Consider the following 14,897-nt stretch of genomic DNA (forward strand, 5'->3'; position numbering starts at 1 on the left):
CTGGCCCTCTGGCTAGGCCAGGAAGGCAGCTGAATATTGGACAGGATTCTGGCTTTGCAGGGGCCGCCTAAAATCATATTTCGTTATGGTTAGGTAAGTGAATGTTTGCAGATGTATTAATATTGGTGTTAGAGTGATTGTTAGTTAGGAACATCATGGGTGCAGTATCAGTTTTCCTTTTTTTTTAGAGCATCAGTGCTATTCGTGCTGTTATCAATTAATTTGAGAAACTCAGATTCCAGACTAGCCATGTTTAGAGCGAGTAGTTAATTTTCCGTGTATTGAATTTGTTCGTTTGGCCCAAGGGGCAGGAAGAGCCTTTGAATGACAAGTGGTTGGTCCCTGATTTTTTCCTCAATGTCCGCTCTGGATCTTCTGCCTGTCTTATAATCTCTAAACAGCAAGTTGATGATGTGTCCAGGCAGGCGTTCCGGGGGGTTTTTCTAGCTATAGACGCTTCCTTAGCTCTGAGAACATCTTGCTTTTCAGTGATCCTGTTGTAGGTCTGGTGACAGTTGTCAGCAATAAGAGTTGGCGCCTTGGAGCCAGGGTTGAGCTGAGGTGGCATCAGTGGTGGTGTTTGGGCTTTTTTTTATCGTTTGTGAGGCGACAAGTTTATCTATTTGCTTTGAGTACCTAAGCCATGGCAAACGTTTAGGGATAAATGGCTTTAGATAAAGTTTTTCAATTTCTTTGTTGTCATGGTCAGACATGGAGTTAAAGAATCTTAGGCAAGCGTCATTGTATATAGTTTCTAGAGGTTTGGCGTTATGTTTTTCTTCAATTTCAGAGTTTGGGCAATAGATGTTCGCATTTGTTAGCTTTCTGAGCAGTTTATTGTGAGTTCCGGTGAGCTTTTTGAATAGGGTGTTAGATATTAGGCTACCCCATATGGGAATAGCGTATGTCCAAATAGCGACTAAGATTTGCTTGTAGATAGTGACCTTGCAGCGGGTGCTTAGATGGCTTTTAGCTCCCACGAGCCATTTGTAGCGAGTATAGGTGGGCTTGGCTTGAGCACAAAGTTTGGCAATATGGGTTTTAAACAGGAGTTTGCTATCAACAAGGACTCCCAAGTATCGGCACGAGGACGTATTTTTAATAGGTTTGTTATTAAACTTAACAGTGGCAGCTTTAACAGCAGGTGAGGTAGATCGTCTGGAGAAGAGAACATGAACTGTTTTACTCACGTTGACTGTGAAACACCATTTGTTGGACCAGGTAGAGAACTTGTGTAGGTAATTTTCCGTTTTATTCATGGCTACAAGGGCGTTTTTATCGGTCGAGAGTATCGTCAGCATATTTCATGCTCAATTATGAACTTTGGAATTGGCATGTCTGACGAGTATATTTTGTATAGCAGGGGTCCCAAAACACTACCCTGAGGGATTCCTGCTAAAATTTTCCCATCCCGGGACATACTACCATGGTTACCGCGAACGGAGAACGTGCGATCCTTGAGGTAACTGTCCAGAACTTTGTATAGGTTAATAGGTAGTAGCTTTATCAACTTGTTACGCAGACCGCAGTGCCAAACATTGTCAAACGCTTCTGTAATATCGATGAATAAAGCCGATCCATACAGTTTGTCCTCAAAAGCTCTCTGGAGGAATTGTGTAACGCGAGCTAGTTGATGCTCAGCCCCATGAAATTTGCGGAATCCAAATTGGTGGTTAGGTATGGATTGTGAAAGACGGTTACATTTAAGGAGCCTCTTGGCAAGCATGGATTCAAGTATTTTGAGAAATATCCTGGTGCTTTTTTGTTGATTAAGCTATCAATCTCTTTTTTTAGTTCAGAGAGAGTGTTGGGCTTGACAAAAGGTGATTTGCTGGAGTCAAAGTTGGCAGAGGAGCTAGCGATGGAGTGGTGGGTTTTACATGCATACTCCATGAGAATTTTTTGGGCAAGGATGGCATTCGTTTTCTCGTTGATTTTGGCCCTGTCAAGGGAGCTATTTGTCAAGTTGGGAGAGAAACGCTTCTCTAACTGGTCAGTAAACAGCTCTATTTTTTCTTCAGGTGATCTTGTCCATGCATGCTTCTTGTCTACTCCGCTAGGGATCGTAAGAGGCCAGTTAGGAAGGGGCTGCCGTTTTAGTTTGTTGGTTAATTGCCACAGCTTGTGGAGTCTGTACCGATCAGAGGAGTCTATTTTACATAGTTTTTTATTTAAGTGTTTGTTTTTTAATAGGCTTATTTCTTTGTTTAGTATATTTTAATGTTTTTTTACGTTCAAAGTTTCGTGAGAGGCATTATATCAATTTTTTTTTGGTGTATAAATAGGTGTTGCTGCTGTAGGCGATTAATTTACAGGTGAGTATTTTGTGGATTTTGTATATTTTTGTAACAATTTTTGCTTTCTTTCAGGTGCAGGCGCATTAGTTGGACCCAATGGGGCGGCTGCCAGACGAGATTTAGCGCCAGAAAGTGTAGGAGGGGCTGCAATAGGTGCTGCTAAAGACTGCAGCTGGCTTTCAGATAAGTTTATTGTTTTTTAGAGCGATTCTTTGTTGATATTTTTTGGCTTTCAGGTGTAGCCGCTGCTTCAGGACCAGGAGGACCAGATGCTGCTGCTGCTGATGACTGGAGACGATATGCAGGTAAGGACGAGATGGACCAGATGATTGCCAAGATGCTGCACGAGGACTCGCAGGCGGTGCTGCTGCTGGCTGACATGGATTAACAGGTGAGTTTTTATGATTTTTCGCAGATTTAGATAATGATTTTATTTTATTTTCAGATGGACGAGCTGCAGACGGACTAGCTTGACGAGATGCTGGACGACGTAGAGGCCAAAGAGGAGGCAGTTTTTGCATTGGGGAATCTCCCTTCGGCCCCTTTGTCTCTCGACGCGTATCTCCTGGCTGCCTAGGACCTTAATTTTAAGTATTTCATCATGTTTATTGTCATTATGTTTGTTAATTTCAATTAAAAAGACATTCATTGGCCTCTTAGTTCTGTAGTTTGTTAGTCTTTTGATGTATTTTGTCTCAAATCCTAGCTTTTTCAGGTCACGACGGATAGCTTCGCATTCAGTGGAGTGGTGTAGATTCAAGATGGCAAATCTAGCACCTCGTTCCCATCTGTGAGTAAAAAAGGCAAATTTGTTTGCCTCCAGGGTAGCTTTTATTTTGCCATAGGTGTCCATTGTTTTGGCCGTGATTTGAGTCAGGCCGTTACTCAGCCGGGCCAGGTGATAAAGGGAGAGAATTTCAAATTTGTCTCTTTTTTTTTACTTGTATGGCCGCAGTTGCAAGGCCAAATGGTTGGCTCCCGAAGGAGTCAACCATCTTTTATTGTTTTTCGCCCCCTATCAGGAAAACGAGATTAGAAATAATTTACAATGGCTTATTAATAGTGTGAATGATTAATATATAAGACATAATGTTTGTTGGGTGTTGGTAGGACTGGTAGGCCAAAAAAAAAATTTTGGGAAATTTACATGGGAAATTTTTTACATGCAAGTAAATAAATGCTTACTGGGTTATACCAAGCGCCATAAAAAAACAAATAGAGGATCAAGAACAAGTTGCAAGCTGCAATAATTATAAAGAATATAGTATTTACATTACCAAGTGGACTTCCGAAGCAACAGCTTCAAAGCATAGTGGTGATATTTTTCAAGTGTGAACATATAAAAAAAAAAAAAAAGGCGCAAAATTTAAATCAAATTCCACAGATCAGTGGAAATATTTTTATTTCTTCTTTATACAAGAAATATAATAAGTATAAAATCAAGTGGAATTAATTTGTATTAAAACGGGTAAAACTACCCACAAAAAGATGGCCACCGAGGCCAGGGTGACACCCGCATCCTCGGAACGGTACACTGCACAAAGAAGCAAAATTTCCCCGACAACCAAGAAGGCCAAAACAACGGTACACGAAATAGGAATGATTGCAGAAGAAATGGAGGTTGATGTAATAGAGGAACAAAAGGAGAGCGAGGATAATATGAACATACATGACAACGGTACACAGTACGAAGCTAAAAACAATGCCCCAAAAGAACTCAACGAATGTATGTATAACAGCACACACAAAGGCCCCTACATCGTATACATAGACAAATTTGATACAAATGCAAGTGAGTCGAAAATGAGAATACCAATAAATTCCCTAGAGCTAAACGCGGTGTTACTTAAGCTTAAAATAAAAGACATCCTAACGGTCAATAAAATAGGCTATGGTAGATGTAAAGCAGAGTTCAAGTCAGCAGAGGCAGCTAATAATTTATTAAATTCTGATCTTAAAAAAAACGGTTATGAACCCAAGATCCTTAAACACTTCCTATTCAAAACTGGAATTTTATTTCAAATACCGATACGTTTTTCAGACGCGGAACTAAAAGAGTACATCAGCTCAGCAGTTCCAATTCACGAAATAATACGTGTAAAAAGAAAAGAAAGTGATGTACTGGTCCCCACGAGTAGGGTTAAGCTTATCTTTAGAGGAAACAATATTCCAACAGAGATAACTTTTCTGTACTCCAAGGTCAAAGTGAATCCTTTTATTCCCTTCAGCCAATGCTTTCGCTGCTTCCGCTTTGGCCATTTCGCCCAGCATTGCAAAGAAAAGCAACAAAAATGCAGCACCTGCTCCCTAGTCCATACAAAAGAACAATCTTGCTCACAGACAATCTGCATAAACTGCAAAGATGAACACATTGCCACACACACAGAATGCCCCGCTCGAAAAAGAGAATTCGCTATACAAAAAGCCATGACGATGGAAAATCTTTCTAGAAACGAGATTAAAATTAAATACCCCGCCCTCTTCCAAAAAACTAGTACAATTAACACAAACGACCTTACACTTTTCCCCACCCCACAATGGCAAATAAACTCTGACAGAAACGCGATCCAAAACAACACACAAGTCGTTGCAGAACATATGCACAAACAGATACCCTACAACAAAACAGTCAAAAATATCCAAAATAGAAGGAATGAAGAGAGAAACGCCATGAATACCATGAACAGCTGGAATGCTGGAATGCTGTTCTAAGTGATCATAGAATCTCTCTCGATGAAAAATATGTTAACTCCCATGCCAACCATAACGCCAATTTCACCCCCAGACCTTCCACCTCCAAATCCAAAGACAGAGTCTCGGCTCTTGAAACAGCCGAAGACAGTCTGTCAGCCCTATCAATGGAAATCTCAAAATTTCTAATAGACCAGAACTCTAACATTATACCCGAATCCAAAAATTTCCTAGAAGCCCTAAGAAGTAGAATTGCTCAAACCAACTCTAAAATAGATGTACTTAAAATAAATCAAACCTACTAATATTAAATCTCTAGACAAATTTCTCAAGCCTACTTATCTTATTTCTTAAACTTATCTCCTTTTAAGATGAGAATTCTACAATATAACATACAAAGTCTCACGTCAAATAACAACAAACATCTCCTTGAACTCTACCTTATTAAAAACGATATAGATATTGCCATCCTCTCCGAAATCTGGATTACTGACAATGCCATGTGTAGCTTAGCTAATTACAATTTTGTTTGCAAGCCTCGCCCTGACGGCTATGGTGGGGTGGGAATTTACCTAAGAAAACATATACGCTTTAAGCAACTAAATTGCCCTAGTTCTGTAGAAGCAATAGGCATCTGCACAACTAATTTAAAGCACAACATCAGCGTCTTTAGCGTCTATGCACCGCAATCCTTAAGTAACGATGATTTTGAGGAAAGTTGCAAGGACATACTATCGCTCGCAAATCAATCCACGGGCCTATCGATGATAGGCGGAGACTTAAATGCTAAATCACAGGTTTGGGGTAACAGCGTACAAAATCCTAGAGGAAACATCATTGAGCAAGTACTTTTAAACTATGGCTTCTTCTGCATAAACAACGGCAGTCCAACCTACTCTCACACTCCAGCATACAGTTCAGCATTAGATATCACCCTAGTCAACAAAAACAATTTACAATTTAACTGGACAGCAACGAACTCAAAAATTTCCAACAGCAATCATTTCCCGATTACTATTGAGATAGAAGGAATATCCTCGTTTTGCAACAGAAAAGTAATCAACCATAAAAAGGTAGCTCAAGACTTTGCACAAATTGATATTTCCTCCTTAGAAAACTTACCATATACCTCAATCGCAATCACATCGCAAAACACAATTAAAGTAGATGCCAAAAATAAATACCTGCCAAAGAAATACTGGGACGAAAACTGTGAAAAACTATTCAGGATTAGGAACTCGAGCAGACAAAAGTATTATAAAACGAAGCTACATACGGATGCCCTAGAATATTTAAGTAACAATAAAAAACTAAATAATTATATACGAAAAGTTAGGAAAAACAATATGGACAATCTTGCAGAAACCCTGTCAAACCCTACTACTATGAAAGATTCTTGGAAGATAATTCGCGCACTGAAATTATACAAACAGACAAAACCCTCTAGGGCCGAAACCTCAGTAGAAAACTACGAAGAATTCCTTAACCTAATAGCTTCTACACCCGACACACCTGGTTGCACACAAATATCCCCCCCCGAAGCCAGCCTTGACAACTCAAACAGGGCTAGCTTCTCTAACAACGATCTACAGGCGTTTCTTAAGTCGCGTAATCCTCATTCTGCGAAAGGACTGGATAATATCTCGTACCATATGCTTCTCTCCCTCCCAGCTGCTCAAACCCAAAAACTGGTAAGCCTACTAAATGAAACTTTAGATACCGGCATTATCCCAGATTTTTGGAGAAAAATAAAGGTTGTACCGTTACCGAAAAAAAACCTCGACTCGTCAATCATAACCAACAACCGACCCATCTGCCTTCTAAGCGTAGTCTTTAAATGCCTAGAAGGTTGATAAAACCCAAAATGGAGGAACATATAGCCAAATACCAAATAATCCCCACAAGATCTTATGCCTTTAGAAAAAATCACTCCACTTCCCACTGCATTAATGATGTAATCAATAACATAGCGAGCCTCAAAAAGCAGGGGTTCCATGTCACCGCAGCAGTGCTTGACCTGAGCAAAGCTTTTGATGCAGTGAATATTCCTATTCTAGGAAAAAAACTCACTGATCTGGGCTTTAAACAAATGTACATCAATTTCATCACCAATTTCCTTCAAAAAAGAGTTCTCTCTATGGGAACGGTAGAAAAAACAGTGAGCAAGGGAGTGAGTCAAGGCAGCTGCCTCAGTCCCATCCTTTTCAATATCTACACAGCTGAACTGCACAACATCACCGATACACGAAACAGCATCCTCTTCCAATATGCTGATGATTTTTTCTTAATAAGCTACCACAAAAACTTCTTAGCAGCCAAAAATAACTTAGAAAATCTAGTCAATAAATTCAACGTAAAATGCAATAAAATTAATTTAACCTTTAACCCCAATAAATCATCTGTGATACACTTTAACTTAAGAAGACAACAACTCAATATACTGCGCAATAATTTAGCCTTAAGAGAAGTAGACAAAGTAAACTATCTAGGTAGACTTATTAACGCAAATAACTCCTCTATAGACCACATTAAAAAAACAATAGCAAAATCTAACCAGACAAATATGTTCTTACAAATGCTTAGTGGATGCCGTTTCGGAACTCACCCCACTAAGTCTTTATTACACTATAAGGCATTCATAAGACCAAAATATGAATATGCCTGTACGTCCTTCGCTAATATATCCAAGTCAGTCATGTCCGCCATCAACTCTCATGCCAATTTCCACCTTAGAAAAGCACTGGGTCTCATAAAATCTACTCCAATCAATATAATTTACCATCTAGCAGCTGAACTCCCTTCTGAATTTAGAATTAAATTCGCCACAGCGAAGGAGCTAGCAAAAATCTTTGCCTACGGGCTACCAGCTGCCTCTCTCCTTACCAGCCCCTTCTCACCCACAAACACAAGCTACGGCAGAGTGTACAATGAGTTCAAATATATCTTAGACAAAATTGCTCCAGTAAATTCCCTTCCTGTCTCTACTAGAAAAATCACATTTTACACAAACTTCTTTAAGAACACAGCTAGAAACAAGAAAGAAGCTAACAAAGACATTGTACAAGCACTTCTAAGAGAAAAAACTAAAGAACTCCTCTCCCACAACTATGAGCTGATTTACACTGATGGCTCCGTATCTGAAAATTATACAGGTAGCGCATTTGTACATAGCCAATCAAAAACCATTCAAAGCTTCTACACCAACAGAACGCTGTCCTCACTAACCTCTGAACTCACTGCCTTAGAGAAAGCCATAGACTTTGCAATACACAAATGGATGCACAAAGTAGCCATTCTAACCGATAGCTTAGGATCTTTACAAACGCTTATCAACCCGCACTCTAACAATTGTATATCTCGAAGAATCCTGGAAAAGATTGAAAGCAGTTATTTCATAACATCAGTTGAACTTCACTACATACCCAGTCATGTCAACATCTTAGAGAACGATTTGGCAGATACAGCTGCCAAAAACGCCAGACTTGAAGGCACATACATACAAGTCAGCTGGACTCTCAATGACGTCATCAACCATATGCTAAACTGCATCAAAATAGAATGGGAAAGAAAGTATAGTACCTTCTGCATTGAACGCAATAAAGGTTACTGTGTTCTATTCCCATACGTCAAGCTGCATCCTTGGTTCCACAAGATGAATGCTTTTGGAAGACTAGAAGTAAAACAATTGAACAGAATAATAAGTGGACACGCCTTCGATAAAAACACCTTGGCAAAAATGAATGTCTTCAACGACGCCTTATGCGATACTTGCAACACCGTGGAGGACATTTCCCATGTTCTTCTCAAATGCACCAAATTCGCTCACATTCGGAGAGACTACCCGACACTATTAAAATACCAGGACATATATCGTCTCCTTGATAACGAACCAGTTGATAACTACCTATCGATAACACGATTCACGCATGCTGCTAACATCGATATCTAACTTTGCACGAAACAACACACAAATTCACCACTCACACATACCACACTTTCATCATCGATTCACATACACATTACACACACACACACACACATACACACACGCACACAACTAACAGCATGTTTTTCACCATCCAATATTCATCGAAAACATATCGATATATCTCAGCGATACTAAACTAAAAAGAGAACATAAACAAATACATTTCTTGCAGATTTGTTCCTAGAAGTTATGTACATTGAAATTATTTTTCGCACATTCGCTGTGGCGTTAACCTGTTCGATACGGGAAGGCCAAATAATCCTTCCATAAATCACACGGAAGTAACTTAATACAAAAAAAAAAAAAAAAAAATATAGTATTTACAAATATTGTACACTAATAATGATTAGTATAATTATTTCTTGCAGGTTATCAGTTCGAATCATATCGATTCATGGCGTCATTGCAGTTGGCAAAATCATTGAGGCAGCGCTCTTATTGTCAGGAAAATTCCCTCTTATAGGCAAGAAGTGAGTAACATGTGTTGTTTTTTTTTTGCCATAGGCAAACATTTCGGCATTAATCGGCTTATTTCTGTCTCTCTTCTCGGATTGGACTATGTGAGGCCCCAGAACAATGTATGCGTGCCCTTCAGTCCCAGTAATGGAGGTTTTGGGCCGTCAGAAGAGCTTGTTTGCCTGTGGAGTGGCAGCACAGAAGGCTAGCAATTGGTGCGCAGCACAGGAGAAGCATCTGTTCCATCTACAGGCTCGTTTGGAGGAAAATAACTAGGAGCGGGAGGGCCAAATCCCTTCGACCGCAATGTATGCTCGAGCAGGCATTGCTTGGATGATAGGTCCATATTGACTGCCTGCTGGCCAGGCCTGGTACAGGCTGGCTGAAAGCGGGAGGGCCAAGTTCCTTTAACCGCTGTATGGAGATTTTGTCAAGGTCAGCTGGCTGAAAGTGAGTAAGTAAAGAATTAGCAGTTTTTTGCACCTTCATGGGTGGTAATCTCTCATTATTTTTCGTTTCAGCTTCTATGCTATTTTCAATCTTATTCAGGAGCTCGTTTTCAACTCGCTCAAAATTTTTTAAAAGTTGTTGGTCATCATTAAGGGTGACTATTTCCCCAGGCTTGAGTGGAGGCAGGACAAGTCGCTGGATTTGGATTGGCTGCCTTCAATCGCTCTTCTATGTACGCGCGATTTCGTGTGCCTCTTTTAAAATCTCGAAACAGGCCTTTGATCACGTGTCCTTCCATGCGCGCAACAGTTTGTTTAGTTTCGATTTTTCCTCCTTTTATTTTTTGAGTTCGTTTCTCTCAATAATTTTTTGGTATCTTAGGTGGCAATCGAATCTGATGAGAGATGGGGCGCCATCAAAATGGGCCGTCGCCTCCCGCATTGCATGCCGATCTAGATGAGTAGTTGGAGATTGCTGCTGCTGTGTGTCAACGGAAGATGAAGCCCGTAGCTGGGAGGCCTGTGCTGCTGGCTGGTGCTGCTGGACGACCGTTTGATGCTGCTGCGTATCCATTTGCGGTGAGTGTTGAATATTTGCTGTCATTGGTGGAGCTGGAATGTCAGATTGCCGCTGCTGAGTGTCAGCAAAAGATGCAGCCCGTAGCTGAGAGACTTGTGCTGCGGGCTGATGCTGCTGGCCAGTCAGTTGGTGCTGATTCAGCTCCGCCAATATCTGTAGAGATAGACTATTTCCGCCCATTGGTGGAGCATGAGTTGCAGGTTGCTGTTGCTGAGTGTCAGCAAAAGATAAAGACCGTAGCTGAGAGGCCTGTGCTGTGGGCTGCTGCTGCTGACCAACGAGTTGATGCTGCTGCTGTGCCTTTATTTGCTGAGAATATTGAATATTTGCTGACATTGGTGGAGCTGGAATTGCAAATTGCTGCTGCTGAGTGACAACAGAAGATGAGGCCCGTGGCTGAGAGACCTGTGCTGCGAACATTGTATACTTGCTGCAGTTTGAGACTGGAGTCTGAGATTGCTGCTGCTGACTGTCAGCAGTGGTTGACGCCTGTTGCTGAGAGGCCTGTGCTGTGGGCTGGGGCTGCTGACCATCTGATTGATGCTGCTGCTGCGTCGCCAATATCTGTAGATATTGTATATTTGCTGACATAGGAGGAGCTAGATTTGTGGATTGCTGCTGCTGTGTGTCGATAGGAGTTGACACCAGAAACTGACAGGCCTGTGCTCGAGGCTGACGCTGCTGTCCAACCACTTGATGCTGCTGCTGCATCGCCATTTGCTGTAGATGATGTATACTTGATGCAATTTGATGAACTGGAGTTGCTGACTGCTGTTGTCGTGTGTTTGCAGGAGATGACGCCTGTAGCTGAGAGGCCTGTGCTGCGGTCTGGTGCTGCTGGCCAGCTGGTTGATGCAGCAGCCAATTTCCTGATGGCCATGTAGGCATTTTTATCAGTAGATACAATAATAGTATCATCTGCGAACGTTGACAGGAGATATTGAAGAGAAGGGGGTCCAGAACACTGCCCTGGGGTATTTCTGCAGTGATTTTGCCAATTCTGGAATTTGTGTCATCTGAGCCCCTAACTGTGAACGATCTATCCTGCAGATAGCTTTCAAGAATCTTGAACAAGCAGTAAGGCAGGAGTTTGGCCAGTTTATTCAATAATCCTAAGCGCCACACTTTATCAAATGCTTCAGTAATGTCTACAAATACAGCAGAGCTGTATTCTTTTTGATCCAGTGATTTTTGTAGGAACTGTGTGACCCTTGCGAGTTGGTGTTCAGTGCTGTGGTTTTTACGAAAGCCAAACTGATGGTTTGGAATTGCTTTGCGAAAAGTTGAGCACTCAAGGAGTCGTTTTGAGAGCACTGTTTCAAAGATCTTAGAAAAGCCTGAAAGTAAACTTATAGGTCTGTATGATTTAACTTTGGAGGCGTTTTTTTTTGGTTTTAAAATCATCACTATGGTGGCTGATTTCCATGCTGGAGGAAAATACCCATATCGAAGTATATTATTGTAAATATTTAGGAGAAATAATACTGCTTTTATAGGTAGAACTTTTATTAGTGCGTTGTTTATGCGATCGTGTCCAGGTGCTTTTTTGTTTACTAATTTTCTAATTTCTTTTTGGAGTTCCAGAAACGTGATGGGTCTAGCAAATGGTGAGGATGACTGAAAGCCTACGTTGGAGTCCCTTGTAAGAGAGAAAAGAGTCTGGTAAGCATTCGATTGGAGAGACTTTTGCAGAATGATTTTATCCGTTTCCTCTTTTATAGCTTGTCTGTCCAAGTCTGTGTTCGTCAGATTTGGCGAGAAACGTTTCTCTAGATGGCTGGCAAAGGCTTCCATTTTGCTCTCAGGTGTCTTGGTCCATTGTATGGAGCTGATGCCATCCTGGATTTGACGGCCAATTTGGAGTTGGTTGTCTCTTCAATTGTTCGTGATTTCCAAAGTTTTGCAGCGTAGCGATCGTTTGAGTCAATAGCCTTTAACTGTTTATTCGTATGTCTTTCCTTGGCTTTAGCATTTTCTTTATTAGGAGCTTTGTTGTTTGTTTAAGTATCTTTTTATTTTAGTACAACGTGTGTTCATATAATCCAGTTTGTTTTTCTTTTTTATTTTCAGGAGTTTCATCATTTTTCTGTTAACAGGCACTATTCCTCCTATTTTGTATGTGTTTGGCAAGTTTCTTTTCAAAGGAAGGGTTGCCAATGCAGCCGCGTGATAGATGTTATTGGTGAGAATGGATATAGCGTCGTCAATGTCTGGTCCGCTTTTAATTTCTATATTTAAATGTAGTGAGCTGCTCAACACCGATTGGAACCTCTTGATGTTCGATCCTACTGGCAGAAGGCGTCTTCTGTCAGGTTGTAAAGAGGGATATCTATCATAAGCCAGATTTATGAGCACCGGGACATGGTCCGAGGAAAGTTCAGGTAACGAATAAGTTAATAATCTGTCTTTGTGTAGTCCGATAGATGCAATGTCAATGCATATGATTTTTGCTCTGTGTGGAAATGAGTAGCGCTACCTTCGCCAAAATCTCCAGCCTCTTATCAGCATGAACTGCATCGATTAGAGCTTTACCACGCTTGCAGGAGCGCATGTTACCCCACCACCACCCCACATGCTTGGCGTTGAAATCGCCGGCAAAAAAAAACTTTGGACCCCGGGAGGAGGAGCGGATATTAATAAAAAGATCTTTGAAGTCCGTTTGAGACCATTCTAATACAGGGTGACAGTAAATCCCTGCTATCTTGATGTGTTTGCTGTCATTTAGCTTGATAGAAATTGGTACGCATTGATGAAGATCATTTTCGATTGTAGGAATGGCCATTTGTTGGATGCAGCTCCGTATAATGATAGCTGCACCGCCCTTTTTTCTGCCAGAGGGGTGGCAGGCAAGGTAAGTGAGATATCCGCTGATGTTTAGCTTGTTATTACCTGGAGTTTTGTTTCTTTTTTCGATGCGTGTTTCATGAATTATCATTATATCAACGGAGTATTGCAGCATAAACATTTCTATCTCCTGCAATTTGTTAGAGACTCCTGCAGCGTTGCAGTATGCGATTAACAGGTGATTTGAGCTGGTCATTGTAACAAGGTAAATAACTTAAGGCAATGAAAAAAAGCTGTATATTAATTAATTTATTTATTCTGAATTTTAGCGACTGGGTTTAAGTCCAGCATTGTTGATAAACCTAGTAAGGGCCTCTATTTGCTTTTGGAGCTCTCTCCCCATATTCTCTGCCGCTTTGAGGGCAGCGGGCACATTTCCGTCGAACGGTAGGAAGAGTCTGGATATTTGAGAGCTTCCATTGGAGGCTGGTGCGACTTAACAGGAGTTGGCGATTGGCATTTCCTGTGTACGTCCGCCTTTACTACCAGCTGATGCGGCCCATTTCCTTGGCCTGCTTTTGGATTTGCTTAACTGGAGTGAGAAAAAGCGATCGACGAGCCGGTTTCACGCTTTTTTCCTGGCTGGGACTACGGTTTCTCTTGAGGCTAGGCGATTGGCCAGCTGGTGGAGCGTTCTTTGGCCTTCTAACAGGAATAGGGGAGGAGGACGACGCACAGAATTGTCTGCTTTCTGGCTAGAGTTATGGGCAGTTTTGGAATACTTGTTGGGCTTCTTGACACAGATAAGTTATGATTTCCTTTGAGTTTATCAGCAAAGCTAATTTGTTTAGTAATTTGTGATTTTGTTTGCTTTTTTAGGAACGGATTTAGGTATTCCTGTCGCCTTGCAGATCGCAGCTCCGTGGGATATGGACTTCTGAACGGGTTAGTATGGCTCATTGGGCCCATATTGCTTTGTGGAGTGACCTTGTTTGCTAATCTTCTTTTTTCTTCCAGGAATTTTCTCAGCTCAGCCTTGTAGAACGGACATCCCTTCCAGCTGGCCACATGCTGTCCAATGCTGGATTTGAGATTCGTTCAAGACTGCAGTCTTTAGTCTCATTGCCAGATTTGCATAATTTGAGGCATTTTGGATCATAGCTGCAGTAGTTCCTGGTGTGGTTTAATCCTTGGCATCTGTGGCACTGCGGAACTCCACTTTGCTTCTCTGGAGTTCAACTTTAATGGATTGAACGCCAAAATATTTTAAGCTAAGGATATTGTTGTTAAAATTGTCTAATCTGGGTTCAAGTTCTATTTCAAATATATTCATCGGTTTATTTGTCCTGTAGCTCCTCAAGCATTTAACGAATCTAACTTTGTAGCCTAGATTACCTAAGACATTTCTAATTTCATCACACGGTGTGCTGTGATGAAGATTTTTAAAAACAATTCTGAATCCACGGTCCTCTTTAGGTTGGTGAGTATACATTTCATAGTTGTTACTTTTCAGGTATTCTCTAGTTTTGAAATAGGTATCCTTGTCGGCGAAGGTGAGCCGGACAGTGCTGGGTCCTGGAAAAAAATGAGCTGTTTTCCCCCAAAAAACCCAAAGGAGTGGATGATAAAAATTGAATTGAAGAAACATGTCT

The 14,897-nt window shown here is 41.1% G+C and overlaps 1 long non-coding RNA gene across 1 annotated transcript; it reads left to right on the top strand.

Annotated features, from left to right (window-relative positions):
- The first annotated feature begins 12,955 nt into the window (after positions 1-12,955).
- On the top strand, positions 12,956-14,583 carry LOC124461702. The gene is made up of 4 exons (XR_006955214.1): positions 12,956-13,312; positions 13,418-13,510; positions 13,575-14,190; positions 14,263-14,583. It is a non-coding gene; the product is annotated as an uncharacterized LOC124461702 (long non-coding RNA).
- Positions 14,584-14,897: the final 314 nt, after the last annotated feature.

The sequence above is a fragment of the Drosophila willistoni genome, unplaced genomic scaffold (genome assembly GCF_018902025.1).
Source record: "Drosophila willistoni isolate 14030-0811.24 unplaced genomic scaffold, UCI_dwil_1.1 Seg606, whole genome shotgun sequence".
NCBI classification, from domain to species: Eukaryota; Metazoa; Arthropoda; class Insecta; order Diptera; family Drosophilidae; genus Drosophila; species Drosophila willistoni.